This window comes from Paroedura picta, chromosome 11 (assembly GCF_049243985.1).
Source record: "Paroedura picta isolate Pp20150507F chromosome 11, Ppicta_v3.0, whole genome shotgun sequence".
NCBI classification, from domain to species: domain Eukaryota; kingdom Metazoa; phylum Chordata; class Lepidosauria; order Squamata; family Gekkonidae; genus Paroedura; species Paroedura picta.
In genome coordinates this window covers 13,182,449-13,197,220 of record NC_135379.1, presented here as the reverse complement: position 1 = coordinate 13,197,220, position 14,772 = coordinate 13,182,449, and the positions used below count along the sequence as shown (strand labels likewise).

The 14,772-nt window shown below is 48.7% G+C and overlaps 1 protein-coding gene across 3 annotated transcripts in view; it reads left to right on the top strand.

Moving 5' to 3' along the window:
- The window catches only part of JCAD (junctional cadherin 5 associated), a 61,351-nt gene that overhangs the window by 30,135 nt on the left and 16,444 nt on the right, over positions 1-14,772 (top strand). Inside the window, exon 1 of one of the 3 annotated variants that reach the window (XM_077302632.1) lies at positions 68-254. The exons of the other annotated variants lie outside the window; for them this stretch is intronic. The gene's annotated coding sequence lies outside the window, so the exon portion shown is untranslated. Of the gene's footprint in view, positions 1-67; positions 255-14,772 lie in introns of those variants that run through there. 3 annotated transcript variants of the gene reach the window in all.

The window sequence follows — 14,772 nt, the reverse complement described above, 5'->3', positions numbered from 1 at the left end:
TTCCTGTTGGGGGGGGGGGGCGAGCAGGAGGAGGAGGAGGAGCAGCCGCCGCCTTTGCAAACTGGCCGGCAGCGCTTCCCCGCTCAGTGCAAGTCCTCGCGGCGCCGGAGAGGAGCGGAGCGGAGGAGGAGGAGGAAGGGGGCCCGTTGCCAGGCAGGCATGCTCGGCCGCCCAGGGGGCTTCGCGCCGGGCTCCCAAGCGCGGGCGGCCCCGGCCACCATGGGACAGGAGCCGCCGACGGCATCGCTGAACTGGTATTGCTCCCCCCCCCCCCAATCTCCGTGGTTTGTTCTGCCGTAGAGCCAATGGGCACGATTCGGAAGAAAGTTCCTTTTCGGGGGGCGGGGGGGGGGCTTCCTCTCGGCGATGGAACGCGCTTGCCCACGTGTGCTCGGGGCCCGGGTGGGGCTCCACGGCTGCGCCCGCGGCTCGTCCTTCCTCGCCGCCCACGCCCGATCCCGCGCTCCCGGCCGGCCGCCCCGCAGACGGCTCCGGGTTGTGTTTCGCTTCTCTCCTTGGGTGTGGGCGGGAAGAGGGAACGGCGCCGCGCCTCGGAGCATGTGCAGAGTGCTCGAAGGCAGGGCGGGACGGCGGCGCAGCGGACGTGGACGAGAGGCGAAGACTTGACCAGGTTGGCCGGCTTCTTTCTCCCCCTGGCGCGTCTCTCCCCGTTCCGGCCGCCCGGGGCGCAGCAGAGACCCCTGACTTGGATGGCGACTTGGGCTTAGGATTCGGGGTTGCTAATAAGGCCAAAGGATCTCAAGCGTCGCTCTTGTGCCTACGAAGCAGGGGTGGTCAAACTGCGGCCCTCCAGATGTCCATGGACTACAATTTCCATGAGCCCCTGCCAGCTGGCAGGGGCTCATGGGAATTGTAGTCCATGGACATCTGGAGGGCCGCAGTTTGACTATCCCTGCAGGTTGCCAAACTGGAGAGGGGGAATGACCTTTCCCTTTAACGGAGTGCAAAGGGGCCGCCAAAACTTTTGCATGGCCTGAAGTTAACTGAGGTCACCTGATGGGGATATTACGGGGGACAGCCAGAGGGACCAGGTTAAAAGTTGGCACCTCGAGAGTGGGACCCTTAGTGGAAGGTTTTCCAGTGTTTGGGTTTCGGCAAAAATCCATCCGTGGCCAGAATGGCCAATGCATTTGGATTCGCTGAATAATAGAGTTGGAAGGGGTTTCCATGGTCATCTAGTCCAACCCCCTGCAGAATGCAGGAAATTGACCTGCCCACAGTGACTCTGATTCCATGCCCAAATGAACACCCCCCCCCCCCAAAAAAAAAACAGACACTCTGGCCTGGAGGAAATTCACCTTCCGACCCCAAAGTGGTGATTGACATTTCCCTGGGCATGCCAGAAAAGGCCACAAGAGCCAAGCATGGACACAATGTCTTCTGCCCACCCATTTACAATCAGCCTAAATTCACAGAGTCGGCATTTCGGTGAGGTGGCTTTTGGCCTCTGCTCAAAAACTTCAGAGGAAGGAGAATCCACCACCTCCCGAGGAAGCCTGTTCCATCGAGGAACCTCTCCAACAGTTGGGAACTATTTCTGGATGTTAAGCCGTAAATTCTTTTGAATGTTTTTCATCCTATTGGTTCTGGAGTAACAGAAAACAACTCTGCTCCATCTTCTTTACATCATCATTTCAAGCCCCTGAAGATGGCTGACCTGTCCCCTCTTAGTCGTCTTCTCTCCAGGCTGAACAGACCAAGCTCTCTCAACCTTTCCACTCATGACCTGGTCTCCAAAGCCCTCACCATCTTCATATCCCTCCTCTGGACATGCTCCTGGTTATCTACATCGTGCCTCAATTCTGGTGCGCAAAACAGTATTCTAATACTGAATCCTCCTCCTAGTCCTTGTGAACTGCATCTGGGAGTTCTAAAACTGTAACGCTGCCTTCTTGGGGCATTTATCTTGGGGCATTTATCGTTCTCCTTGAAACCTTCGCCATGGGCTAGAAGATGCCATCGCTCATTGGATGGTTGAAGTCACTGGTGAAGCCAAGCCTCTCCAGGCAGCTCTCCAGAGGTGTAACCGGTGCCAGCTGCAACATGCCACACCTCTATCTGCCGTCTTTGGGCATTTTATGATAGGGAGAGAGAGCTGGGGCTCCTTAGAGAGCCAGCATGGTGTAGTGGTTAGGAGTCTGGACTTCTAATCTGGTGAGCTGGGTTTGATTTCCCGCTCCTCCCCCACATGCAGCCAGCTGGGTGACCTTGGGCTGGTCACAGCACTGCTAAAGCTGTTCTGACCGAGCAGTAATACCAGGGCTATCTCAGCCTTACCTACCTTGTGGGGAGAGGAAAGGGAAAGCAATTGTAAGCCGCTTTGAGACTCCTTCGGGTAGAGAAAAGCGGCATATAAGAACCAACTCTTCTTCCTCTTCTTCTTCCTTGGGAGGCTATCTCCAAGCTATTCCAGCCTGATTTTTTTGTGAAACAGAGCTTCTTCAGATGTTAATTAGAAGGAAATTTTTAGAACAAGAATGGCAGGGAGTGGGGGGAGGAGCACAAGCAGAGGGGGGCTGTCCCTCACCTAGGGAATCCTGCCAGAATAGTTTCGAGCTTCCAGCTCCTCCTCTTCATCTCCTTTAATGTTGTCCTGATTTGCTTCCAAGAAACACCTGTAGATGTGAGCTGTGACTCAGGAAAGCTCACGCTGCCATGTTTTATTAAGTCTTTCAAGTGCCACCGGGTTTCTATTTGTTTTGCTTCCCTAGACTAACCCACCTTAGCCTCCGGAACTGTCTTGACAGATAGATCCGTTCAGTCAGTGTAAGGAGAGGGTCAGAAACTTTGCCTATCTACTGGGGAGTAAGCAAAATCTGGGTGGCGGGGCAAAGTCATCATGGTGGTATTTTTGGGCAGAAGGCATACAGAAGAGGACAAGCGACTTTGTCCTTTTACCTGTATATTGCTGAAGCAGGACTGCACGGCTCCTGAAGTTCCAGTTTGGTATCATGGTTAAGGGTGGCAGCCTCTAATCTGGAGAGCTGGGCTTGCTCTCCCGTGCCTCCACCATGTGCAGCAAGCTGGGTGACCTTGGGCCAGTTGCAGTTCTCTCAGAGCTCTCTCAGCCTTACCTACCTCACAAGATGTCTGCAGCAGAGAGAGGAAGGGATGTCCTTTTGAGATCCCTTTTGGTCGTGAAAAGTGGCGTATGAAAAACAGCTCGTTTTCTGTAAGCATAAAAGCACCTGGGGCATAAAACAACCCCTAAAAAGAAAACCAGACAGTTTTTTTTCCCCAGGGGTGCTTTTTTTGGCCCTATAACATCTTGGGATGTAGTAGAGGCCCTTGTGCCATGATCCGGCAGGGAGATTAGAGAAGGAGCAAGTTTGGCTATGTCTCACCAACGATCTTTCAAAACTTTTGTATCCCCCCCCATGTTCCAACTTGTGGCTGTGTAAAAATTGCACCCTCCCCAAACATGCTTTAGCACTTACAAGCTACCTGAAAGCACCTGCAGCCCTAGGAACCCCCCTGAACTTGATGTCCAGCTCACCTAAAGACTTTGCAAAAGCAGTGCAGGAGCCCACTGGCGTTGAGCCAGAGTTGATGTCATGATCCAATCATGCGCCACAGACATGTTGGAGTTGCCCCCTGCATAAGGTGAATCTATAGGAGTTCAGGCCTATGTACCTGCTTAGGCTTGCTCCACACCTGGCTGCTGACCATCATGGGGTGGGGAGGGAGAGGACAGCTCAGTATTCCCGGGAGAGTCCTATAGGAAATATTAGCAGCCTTTAGGCTTCCATTCTGGAAGAACCTACTTTGGGACAGTTCATCCAGAGCTAGTGGGACTAACGTGATTTGGGGATGGATCCTCCGGCTTTGACAGTGGCCTATTGTTCCGAGGATCCATAATTGGATTAATCGCTCATGACCTAAAGGACACCCGGGGGAAATGAACACAGGACCTTTTGTTCTACGGGGATGGAAGGCAAATCGTGTCTGCAAAACTCGGCTCAATTAAGCCAGGATCACTGGACAAATAATTTGCAGCGGGGGGCAGAGGAGAGGCAGCCAAAGCAGCCACCTGAACAAATGCAAATTTCCTTTTGCTCAAAGTGTTTTTCTTGTTAGGGGGGATGCATGTCTGATGTCCTCATTGTGAAATGCTGCTCAGGTTTCTCAGAACCGGAAGAAAAATGGCAAGGAAACAGTTCCTTCCCTTCAGCCTGTCAGAAAACCAAAGGAATACTTAAACAACGGATTTTGGGTCCTGGCCCTTCCGTCTGAAAGGGCCTGGCTGCTGAGGTGTCCCACTATAACGTATCTTACTCATAACCCTTTCCTGTCAGCAGGCCATCTAACAACATTAGAAGTTCTTAAAGAATATTCCTTCTAGCCCACTTCATGGTCCTGCCCTCAACCTTTTTGGAAGGCAGATAGATACCTTCACATTGCTTATTCGCAATGGGTGTTCCCTGCCACATGGCAAGGACTGAGATGGTGGAGTGTGTGCTATCCCACTGTAATATCTGCTCGCAATATGTCGCACCAGGATTAGCAAACTCTCCAAGAAGGTCTGATCACTTCTACTTCTCTCTGATCTCCGTGGCACCCTTTCTCCACTTTTTTACCATTGAGGAACTCCCTGAAATATTCGTCAGGCTTTGAGAACCCCCAGAAGTGGTGAGATTGTGCAGAATATGCTAGGGAAGCGTAGTTGTGTAAATACCCACCCAAGGCTCCTCCCCTTCCCCTTCCCTCTAGGCCCATCATTGGACATTAGGAGAGGGGTGAGTGGGTTGACATGACCAAATATGGGCCTATCAACTGATAAATGTTTAAAATATATTTTTCAAATGAGTTAACTCCCACCCTTTCAGGAAAACCTTCCAGGGCTGTCAAGAAACCCTAGGGCAGGGGTAGTCAAACGGTGGCCCTCCAGATGTCCATGGACTACAATTCCCATGAGCCCCTGCCAGCAAATGCTGGCAGGGGCTCATGGGAAATGTAGTTCATGGATATCTGGAGGGCCACCGTTTGACTACCCCTGCCCTAGGGTTTTACGAAACCCTGGTTGAGAAAAATCAGCTCTTCACAAATAACATAAAGGTAAAGGTAAAGGTATCCCCTGTGCAAGCACCGAGTCATGTCTGACCCTTGGGGTGACGCCCTCTAGCGTTTTCTTGGCAGACTCAATACGGGGTGGTTTGCCAGTGCCTTCCCCAGTCATTACCGTTTACCCCCCAGCAGCAAGCTGGGTACTCATTTTACCGACCTCGGAAGGATGGAAGGCTGAGTCAACCTTGAGCCGGCTGCTGGGATTGAACTCCCAGCCTTATGGGCAAAGCTGTCAGACGGCTGCCTTACTACTCTGCGCCACAAGAGGCTCATAGTCAAATAACATAAAGTGTTGCAAAATTTTGGATGAGGCCGTGCAGCAGACGTTAGCGGACCGCTAAGCCCTTAAACAAGGCTCAGTTATAATGATCCCGTGGAATTTATTTGCTGATCTTTGTGTGGTACGTGGCAAGTTTTTAAGCTGATTTTATATCGAAAGGAGCTGAAGCAAGTTTCCCATCTTAACAGATCTGGCTGCGGGCCACCCTAAATGAACTGTGAGCTAGTGTGGAGGATGTGGAACAACATGAAGTCATTATGTTTTCATTTCCTTTGCCTAAATGTGCTAAGTTATCAACTGCTACACCTCCCATATCCTTTGAGCATCTTATGGTGCAAGCCCAAGAAAAGTTATACCAGTCTTAAGACGGGAGTAAATTTGTTTAGGATTGCACTGTTAGTCTTGGCCATTAAAGCTATAGGTTTCGGTTTTTACAGATGATCGTTACAGTTCTTTGAGAAGGAAAACGTTGCCTTCCCTTCTGTAGTGTAATATTAATTTGTTTATGCTGCTTTTCTCCCCAAAGGAATGTCAATGAGGCATAGAGAGGGAGCTATCTGAACTGGGCGGGGGAAGGGTTGGTTTTTGCCGCTGTTATGTTTTTTTTATGGGGGACTTAATGATATTTTATGTGAGGTTTTACTACTGTGTAACACGCTGCGAGATGGCTTTGCTGGTAGCGATGGGCAATAAATCTATAATAATAATAAATGGCTTGCATAAATTTGCAAAAAAAAAAACAAACAAACCCAAGAGCCATGCCTGGTGCTCAGAGGCCCATGACATTGGCTACTCCCAGGCAAGCAAAGGAGGGAACAAACTCAGCCTAAAAGGCATCCTGTGAGTTCCAGGCAATTCCTGACTTCCTTCTCTTCTTTGTCTGCAGGGTTAATGGATTGCTAGGAGAAGCAAGTCTTGAGGGCAGCTTCTGTGCTGGAATTGCTTCCCTCAGTCCCCTCTCCTGGTCATTCACTGGCAGTCTTCAAGCAGCAGCTGGACAGATACTTATCCTGGATGCTTTGGACTCACCCTGCATTGAGCAGTGGGTTGGACTATCAGGGGTAGTCAAACTGCGGCCCTCCAGATGTCCATGGACTACAATTCCCAGGAGCCCCTGCCAGCAAATGCTCCTGGGAATTGTAGTCCACGGACGTCTGGAGGGCCGCAGTTTGACTACCCCTGGACTAGATGATTCCAGGGATCTTTCCGTTGCTGTTGGGCTATTTAGTGGTGGTTTAAAGATCAGCAACCATGTTGGGGGCCTTGAGGCTTTAAGCTGAATGCTAACTTATTTGGCAGATGATCAGTTTGTTGTCAGCTTTGTGAATTTTATTAGAATTTTATTTTATTAGACTAATTTGATGCTGTTTTAACTCGGTTGCTTGGGCTGACTTGGTGCTAGCAAGGTCCTTTGGGAGAGCCGGGATATAAATTATGTTAATAAAATATTATACCTGCTTTTCAGAATGAGTTGCCGCTTGCAGGCCTCTTTGAATCATTTCTCTAGGACTGCCAATATGGGAAGTGCTTTGAATCTTTATTTTGATAGTCCTTACGCTATTTATGTCCCTTTTGCAGCTGAGGAATAACCAGTCAGAGAGGATGAGTTACACAGAGCCGTCATAATAAAATCCAATGACACCTTTGAGACCAACAAAGATTTATTCAAGGCGTGAGCTTTTGAGTGCAAGCACCCTTCGTCAGACTGAGCTTTGAAGGAGGGATCTGGAGTGCTATTCTGACCCCAGGACCCTGCCTGGCAACCCCAAGACCAACAGAGTTAATCTCTGCACTAACATGAACTGGGAGGGTTAGCGTGTGCAGATGCATGCTCATTCAGTTGTATTGAAACAGATTTCCTTAAAAACATATAGGCAAGGGGGTTAGTTTCCAGGAACAGGTAAATACAGTAAAAATGCATAAGAGCAATAAATACTGCTAAGATTGGAATAGCAAATTTGGTAAGCTTACCCAACCAGAATGGGATTCCTTTGGTAGGATATACCTAGGACTGGATGACTCACTGATGGGGACCCATCAGGGACTGAACGTACACAGAACTTGCCGGAATGCATGTATCATAACCATCAATCCTTGCAGTACCCAAGCAAGGATATTCCCAACAGTATCACATCAGTGGCTGTTCTTCTAGGGGTATAGCATGAGGAGTGTTTAAATGCATGTTGACATCTCCAGGACACCTCTGCAATGCATTTATAACAGGGGTAGTCAGCCTGTGGTCCTCCAGATGTCCATGGACTACAATTCCCATGAGCCCCTGCCAGCGTTTGCTGGCAGGGGCTCGTGGGAATGGTAGTCCATGGACATCTGGAGGACCACAGGTTGAATACCCCTGATTTATAACATTGGATGATATATATCATTCTCAGTTCCTAGTCATGAAACCTGGAGGTTCCTTCTCAGTCTTTTTTATATAGCTTCAACACAAGTGGATGTGCTGTCCTTCATTAGATTGTATGTTTAAGATACTTCCCCCCACTTCCCTATGCTTAGTGGAGAATATTTTAAGCAACTGGAGTTTATCATTCAGCTAGTCTGAAGGACCGGGCTATTTTGGGCCTTGTCTCACTGTAACCACATGTAATTTAGACCAGAGTTGATGACCCTCCCAAGTTGGATAGGTCTCATCCAAGATAAATCTTACTTATTCCTCTCTCCCGCATTGATTTCACCATCAGTGGTTGAAAGACCTGGCATTTGTTCCTGTCCCAACCCCCTCCCGGAAGTGTTTCTTATCTGGACCTTCTGTCTTGTCAACATCCCCAGCATTAGGTTGGTGCTGCCAGTCCTTTAGGACTTTCCTCATTGGTTCTTTGAGAGCTCTGTAAGGGGCCACTGATTCTTATTATTTAGAAGATGCATAGGTCACCTTGGCAGACACTTGTTGGAGGTGGCTCAAAAGGTTTAAAAAATGGTTATAAAAATAATAATTACCAATATTAAAACAAACCATTGTTTTTCTAGCACATTGACATGTAAAGCAAACCATCTTGCTTGGGAAATTGCTCTCTAAAATTCAGCCCGGACCCTTTATGGAATTTGAGGCCTCCCTTGGTCACATAGTGTGGTGCGACCCAATTGAGGAGAGGACGAATGTGGACAGGTCTGCTTTTTGTTTATTGGAAGATAGGGCTGGTGTTTGAGGAGGATGAGTAGAGAACTCCACCATTGTTGTAGGTTATTTTTATCTCACACTTCCTCCACAGAACTCAGAGTAGGGTGCATGGTTAGAATCTTAGAGTTGCAAGGGACCATATAGGCCATCTAGTCCAACCCTCTGCTCATTGCAGGATCAGCCTAAAGTATTTGTCCAGCCACTGCTTAAAGACCACACAGGAACCACTCCCTGCCCTCCTCCAAGTGACAACCTTTCAAATACTTAGAGGGCTATCATGTCCCCTTTCAACCTCCTCTTCTCCAAGCTGAACGTCCTCCAGCCTTTCCTCATAGGGCTTGGTCCTCAGGCCTCAGGTCATCCTCATCACTCTCCTCTGCGCCCTCTCAATTTTGTCTTCGTCCTTTTTGAAGCGAGGCCTCCAGAACTGCACGCAGTATTCCAGGTGTGATCTGACCAATGCAATATACAGTGAGACTGTGACATCTTGCAATTTTGATGTGATGTCCCAAGACTGCATTCACTTTCTTCACCATGGTTCTCCCCTCTTCGGTGGGACCCTGGACTAAAAAAGAATGACTTTCCTAAAGTTATCTAGTAAATTTCATAGCAGGTGGGATCTTCTAACCTGGATCGCCCTCATCTGAGTCCAACACTAACCAGCATTCACAGATGCAGCCATCATGGGCGTGTTGAGGTTTCTCTGCAGAATAGGGTATTACTGTAACCGTCAAAGTGTGGTTAAAAAGATGAAGAATGGTGAGTAGATGTGGAATTCACTACAGAATGGGAGATTGATCTGATCTACGGAAACCCAGACTTAGATAAGGCAAGGGATGAAGAGGAGGTTGCTTGATGCTTCGGGGACCTTGTTAAGAGTTTGTTGGACTTTGGGATTTTTCAGTCAAATCTCTTTGAAGTCTTTAGCGGCTGGGCATACAAACAGGTCATGTGGCCTGGTCACTTCTCTGTTCACAGCCCCTAAGCCTCGGCTGCCGATCTGATTGCGAGGCCAATCCCATCAAAGGCTACATCGTGCCAGGCCAACTCAAAACAAGCCCTCCCTCCGTGAGCCACTTTAAAGGTTGTGTGGATCAGCCCAGAGACTGGTGCTTTTGAAAGCAAGCAAAACATTTATTTGTGTGAAGGATGTGTTCAGCATATCCCACCTCCCACCCCCCTGTAATTGCGTATGATCTCTACCTCTTTGCCCAGTTGGTAATCTGTCTCAGCTCTGTCTACGTTGCAATCATCAAGTGCCTTTGAAAGGCATCCGGAAAGTATTTGTTTAGGTCTCTTCCTCTCCAAACACCCACTTAAATCCCAGCCTGAATGGTTGATCAATCCTGCTGTGGTTCGGGGAATGCTAATGTGTATGTTCCTTTTGATCATAGAGCCTGGGCTTTCTAACTGACGTCTCCCAAGAGCTGCATGCTTCATGGCAGATTCCTTATTAAACTCTTGCGACCCGATGACTAAAGTATTCTTGTTTGTAGCTTGCAGGAAAGGGAGTAAACCTTTGAAAGGCAGTTTATTTCAAGTGCTCCTTGGGCAGCAATGTGATCTAGATATTTCCATTCCCAAAGTCTTCGATGATGGACTGCAAGTTCCACAGTGGCACCTCCACCACGTAGGCTCTTGTGCCTTCGTTGTGCTACAGCCATCGATGGCTGCTGGATTTCTCTGAGCGGGTGAGAGAATCCTAAGACCAAAACGGCTGCAGCGGTGCAAGATCCGATAGTGAGTGGGCTCAACCTCTGCCAAGAACACTACACTGGTGGTCATCCTATCTTCCCGGAGTTGGTGGTTGGAAGTGAGTTTGGCCTCTGAAGCTGCAGCACATACCCTAGAGCAGGGGTAGTCAAAGTGCTGCCCTCCAGATGTCCATGGTCTACAATTCCCATGAGCCCCTGCCAGTGTTCGCTGGCAGGGGTTCATGGGAATTGTAGTCCATTGACATCTGGAGGGCCGCAGTTTGACTACCCCTGCCCTAGAGAATAGATTCTATTGGATTCCATGGAACAGGCTGCTTGGACTGTATAGTGTTATTGAGCAGATCCTTTTAGCAGTGTGGAAGATGCCTTCAGGAGGCACATCACATTCCTCTGTGTGCCTGTGCTGCCTTGATAGCCTGTCTGGCAAAAGAAGCATTTTCCTAGATCCCCCGTTCTCCCTCATTTCTTTTAAAGCCTGTGCATTCACGCTGTCAGCATTGAAGCACATGCTTAGTGGCGTAGCATGGTGTGGTGGTTAAAGAGCAGTGGAGAGCCAACTTTGATTGCCCACTCCTCCACATGCAGCCAGCTGGGTGTCCTTGGCCTAGTCACAGTTCTCTTAGGGCTGCTCTCACAGAGCAGTTCTCCAAGAGCTCTCTTAGGCCCGCCTACCTTACAGGGGGTGTGTTGCGGGGAGGCGAAGGGACAGGTGTTTGTAGGCCGCTTTAGGATTCCTTCGGGTAGTGAAAAGTGGGATATATATATATAAAAAGCTCTTATTATTATTATTATTATTGAAACCATCTCCAGCTGCAGCAAGGGTGATTTCCTGCAACATGGAGGCCCTGCCTCGTTTTCTCTTGGCTCATGGAGACAGGGGCTGTGGCATCCGGTGGCCAGTGTGGCAGCGGCAGCAGTTCTTCCATAGTCACTTCTGAAGGAGTCCCCCATCGGGAGACCCGGTAGCTATGATTCAATCATCAATCGAAGGAAATGAAAGAAGAAATACCGGCAAGCCTGAAGCTTCGGGGGACCGGTGGAGGAAGCCCCGGAGAAATGTTGCCTGCCCCAAAACTTGGTCTGCTTCCCTTGTAACTTCTTGTAATAATATTGACTAGTTGGCCCTACAGAAGCTTTCCCGGAGCAAAATCCACAGGCAGCTGCTGGGCAACAGGAAAGTACAGCAGCTTTGGTTTGGTTTGGTGGATACAGTTTGGGAATTCTGACTAGTGTATTTACACTGTGATGGGCAGTGCTTATCAAAAACTGTGAAGCAGAAGTTCTGCTCTGAAGCAATGTGCTCTTGTGTCCCTGCCAAGTCGTAGAGGAGGCTGTGACATCTTCAGAGGAGAATGCCTGTAAAATCTACTGAGGAATTCTTCCTCCCCCTTTTTGCAGGAACAAACCTGGGCTGTTCTCCCAAGGGGAACTCAATACTTTGTCACCTTTGCCAGCGGCAGGTGTGTTTAAAAACCCACTGGAAGGGATGACGGGGCTGAAGGCTTTATTTCCCAAAGGGGACGAGGATAGAAATAGTTAAGTTTTGCTCCTGACATTCTTCCTTCGGTGGGATCTTTAAATGAAAAACAAATGCCAATCCCGTGCTTTGAAAGCCCTTCCCAGATGTTTTTGCAGGATGTCGGGATGCTGGGGCGGGGGCGGAGAACGAGCAGGGATTCGGGCAAGGATGGGACGTGCCCGTGTGAGGGAAGAATAGGATGCAGAAGGTAAGAATACAGCAGTGCATGTGAAAGGTGTGGGAGAGAGTGGGACGTGGGCTAGCCCCAGCCTTTCTGTGGGAGGAAGAGGAGCTAATGGGTTGGATGGCAAAGAACAGGGGTAATCAAACTGCGGCCCTCCAGATGTCCATGGACTACAATTCCCAGGAGCCCCCTGCCAGCATTCGCTGGCAGGAGGCTCCTGGGAATTGTAGTCCATGGACATCTGGAGGGCCGCAGTTTGACTACGCCTGGCAAAGAAGGTGACTCAGCTAGGCAGAGGGGAACAGATGGGAGTTCAGAGAACTTCTATTTTGGAGGGTTTTGGAAAAGGGCGGTCTTGTGTTGTGAGGCTGTCATTCAAAGCCTGTTGAACAACTCAGGGAGAACCAGGGCTCACAACTTTGAAGGCACCGCAGAATTCTCTTGGGGGGAAAGGTTGGTCGTTTAGGAGAATTTCCAAGGGGTTAGAGCAGCCCTTTTCAATCTTTTGACTGTGGAGGCACCCGTGAAATTTTTTTCAGACTTCAGGGCACACCAGAAGTTACGTCAGCTGGCCACGCCTCCCTGTCACACACCCCGGAAGTGCCAGGCCCCTCCGCTGCCTTCCAATCCCCGGAGTTTGCCAGGGGCCTTCCACGGACTAGCGCTCAGCTATGGCCCAAATTTCAGGCTGTGGCCTGGCGGTAGGCCGAGCCAGGCCCTCTGCTACCCCCACCCCTGCATCCAAGTTAAAACACAAACACTGACACATCTACTAGGAGTGTTACCTCAGGTTGACACCTGTGTAGTGACTCCTGGTTGTGGGTGTTCCTGTAATTCTCAATTCATAGGTCTCAAACCACAGGCTCCCCCTTTTGCTGTTCATGAAAAAAAAAAGAAAAATCCATAACTTTGATTCCAGGATGTTTTTGTTGTTTTTTGTTAAATCATATTGGCCGCGGTTGCTTTATTGTTATTTTTAAATCCTACATCTTCTTGCCCTATCCGTGTAATAATATTTTTGTTGTTTGAAAAACGAGAGGGTGGGGCTCAGGGATAGATGTTATATTGTTTTCATTATGTTCCCAGTTATTTATGCAGCTCCAGGGGCAAATCAGAGAGGGGAGTTCGTGGGCAGTGCAGCATAAATTAAATGTTTTTGTTCTGTCGTTTCAAAGAGTTGGAAAGAAAGAAATCTTATTTTGGTTGCCTCGAGCTAAATGGGAAGAAGAAATGTAGGACACATGTGTGTAGTAGCAGTTCGGGCTGAACACCTACCCGTGTGCATGCGGGGAGGGGGGGCGGGAATGCTGCTTTGATTCCCAAATATAGGCTTTGGCTTCGGTTCTGCACCAGAGAGAATCTGGTTTTGTAGACCATGATTTAGTACGTGGCTGGCTGTTAAAGAACGAAAGTAGCATTTCTAAAATTCAGTGGTACGGGTCTGATCAGGGCACAGAACAGAAGAAAATGGGCAGTAACTGCACAGGGGGGGGGGACTGTATTGATTTTTGTTCTCGTAGCCAAAAGATGGTTCAAGGCGTGATGCAGAGGACTGAAATCTTGCCCTATGACCATCGCAAAGCCTTATGAGCTCCGAGTCCTTTTCTCACTCTGCAGACATCCCTAGGCCTTGTTTAGCCCTTCCTTGTGAAGTCCATAAGGGTTAGAAACTTACTTTTTGGCGGTGAACAGTTTTACTCAATTGGTACAGATATCAGTAGCTGCGTTGTTTCCTCACCCGCCCACAGTCCCGCCGGCCGCAACTTTTGCCAAGTGGAGTTTAGCACATCTGTTGTATACAGTTACACGCTTTATTTCACGTGACCTACTGGAAGAGTGGGAAAAAACTTAACTTTTTTAAAAATTATTTTTTTAAGCTGGTGTTACAAAAACTGCACTTTTCCTGTTTGCTCACCAACAGTTTTGGTATCCTTGCGCTTAGGAGTAGCAGCATTGCAACATGGATAATTTGATGCAGGGGTGGGAGAAGGAACACCAAGAATCAATCCGGTCATGCGGTGCATTTGGCAGAATGATGGCACAAAGAAACGTCACTTGAGGACGATGTGCATTTTGTTGGACGTTCTTCTCTAGAAACCCCATTTTCTGCTCACATTGCTTAGGGGTAAGCAGCTGCCAGAAATTCCTAACTTGGGTGCTACTGTAATAGAGCTACCTTCAGCAGCATCCTTGCCAGCATTTATTTTGCCATAAGACCTGGTGATGCTTGATGTGGAATGTGTGTTGCTCCAGAACAATACCCTTTCTTTAAGAACATCATATTGTAATCATGAGAGGCTGCCTTCCACTGGGTCCCCTCTGAGTGCATTGCTGCCTTCTCTGAGTGGTGGAGATTTTCTGGGATCTCAAGCAGAGAAAGGTCTTTCCCCAACCTTGCTACTAAAGATACTTTCACGGGAGATGGCCAAGGTCTCACGCTGAGACCATCTGCATGAAAAGCATGTTGTCTGCTGCTGGCCCACAGTCCCAAATGTGCCTATTTATGCACTTTATTCTGGCGCAGAGAAGGAAAAACGATCAGTAAGAAGAAGGTGATCTCATAGCTCCCTCTCTCCCTTCTTTGCAAAAGCCACTTGAGCAAGTCTTCCAGTGTAGCCGAGTTTGATAGTGCTTAGAGACAGCCCAAGAGGGTCTGGCTTATGTTCCCACTGATCCACAAGTCGGAAACCCTGCGGAGATAACAAGCATCCTGAGGAAGCGAAATCTATCTGACATCTGTGATGTCATTGGCAAGCAACACAAAGTAGCTCCAGGAAAGTCAGTTTGTTTCCAGGGTTTTATTTTTTTTTACTGTTGCATCGAATCAGGAAGTCTGCATATTCAATCTCTGGT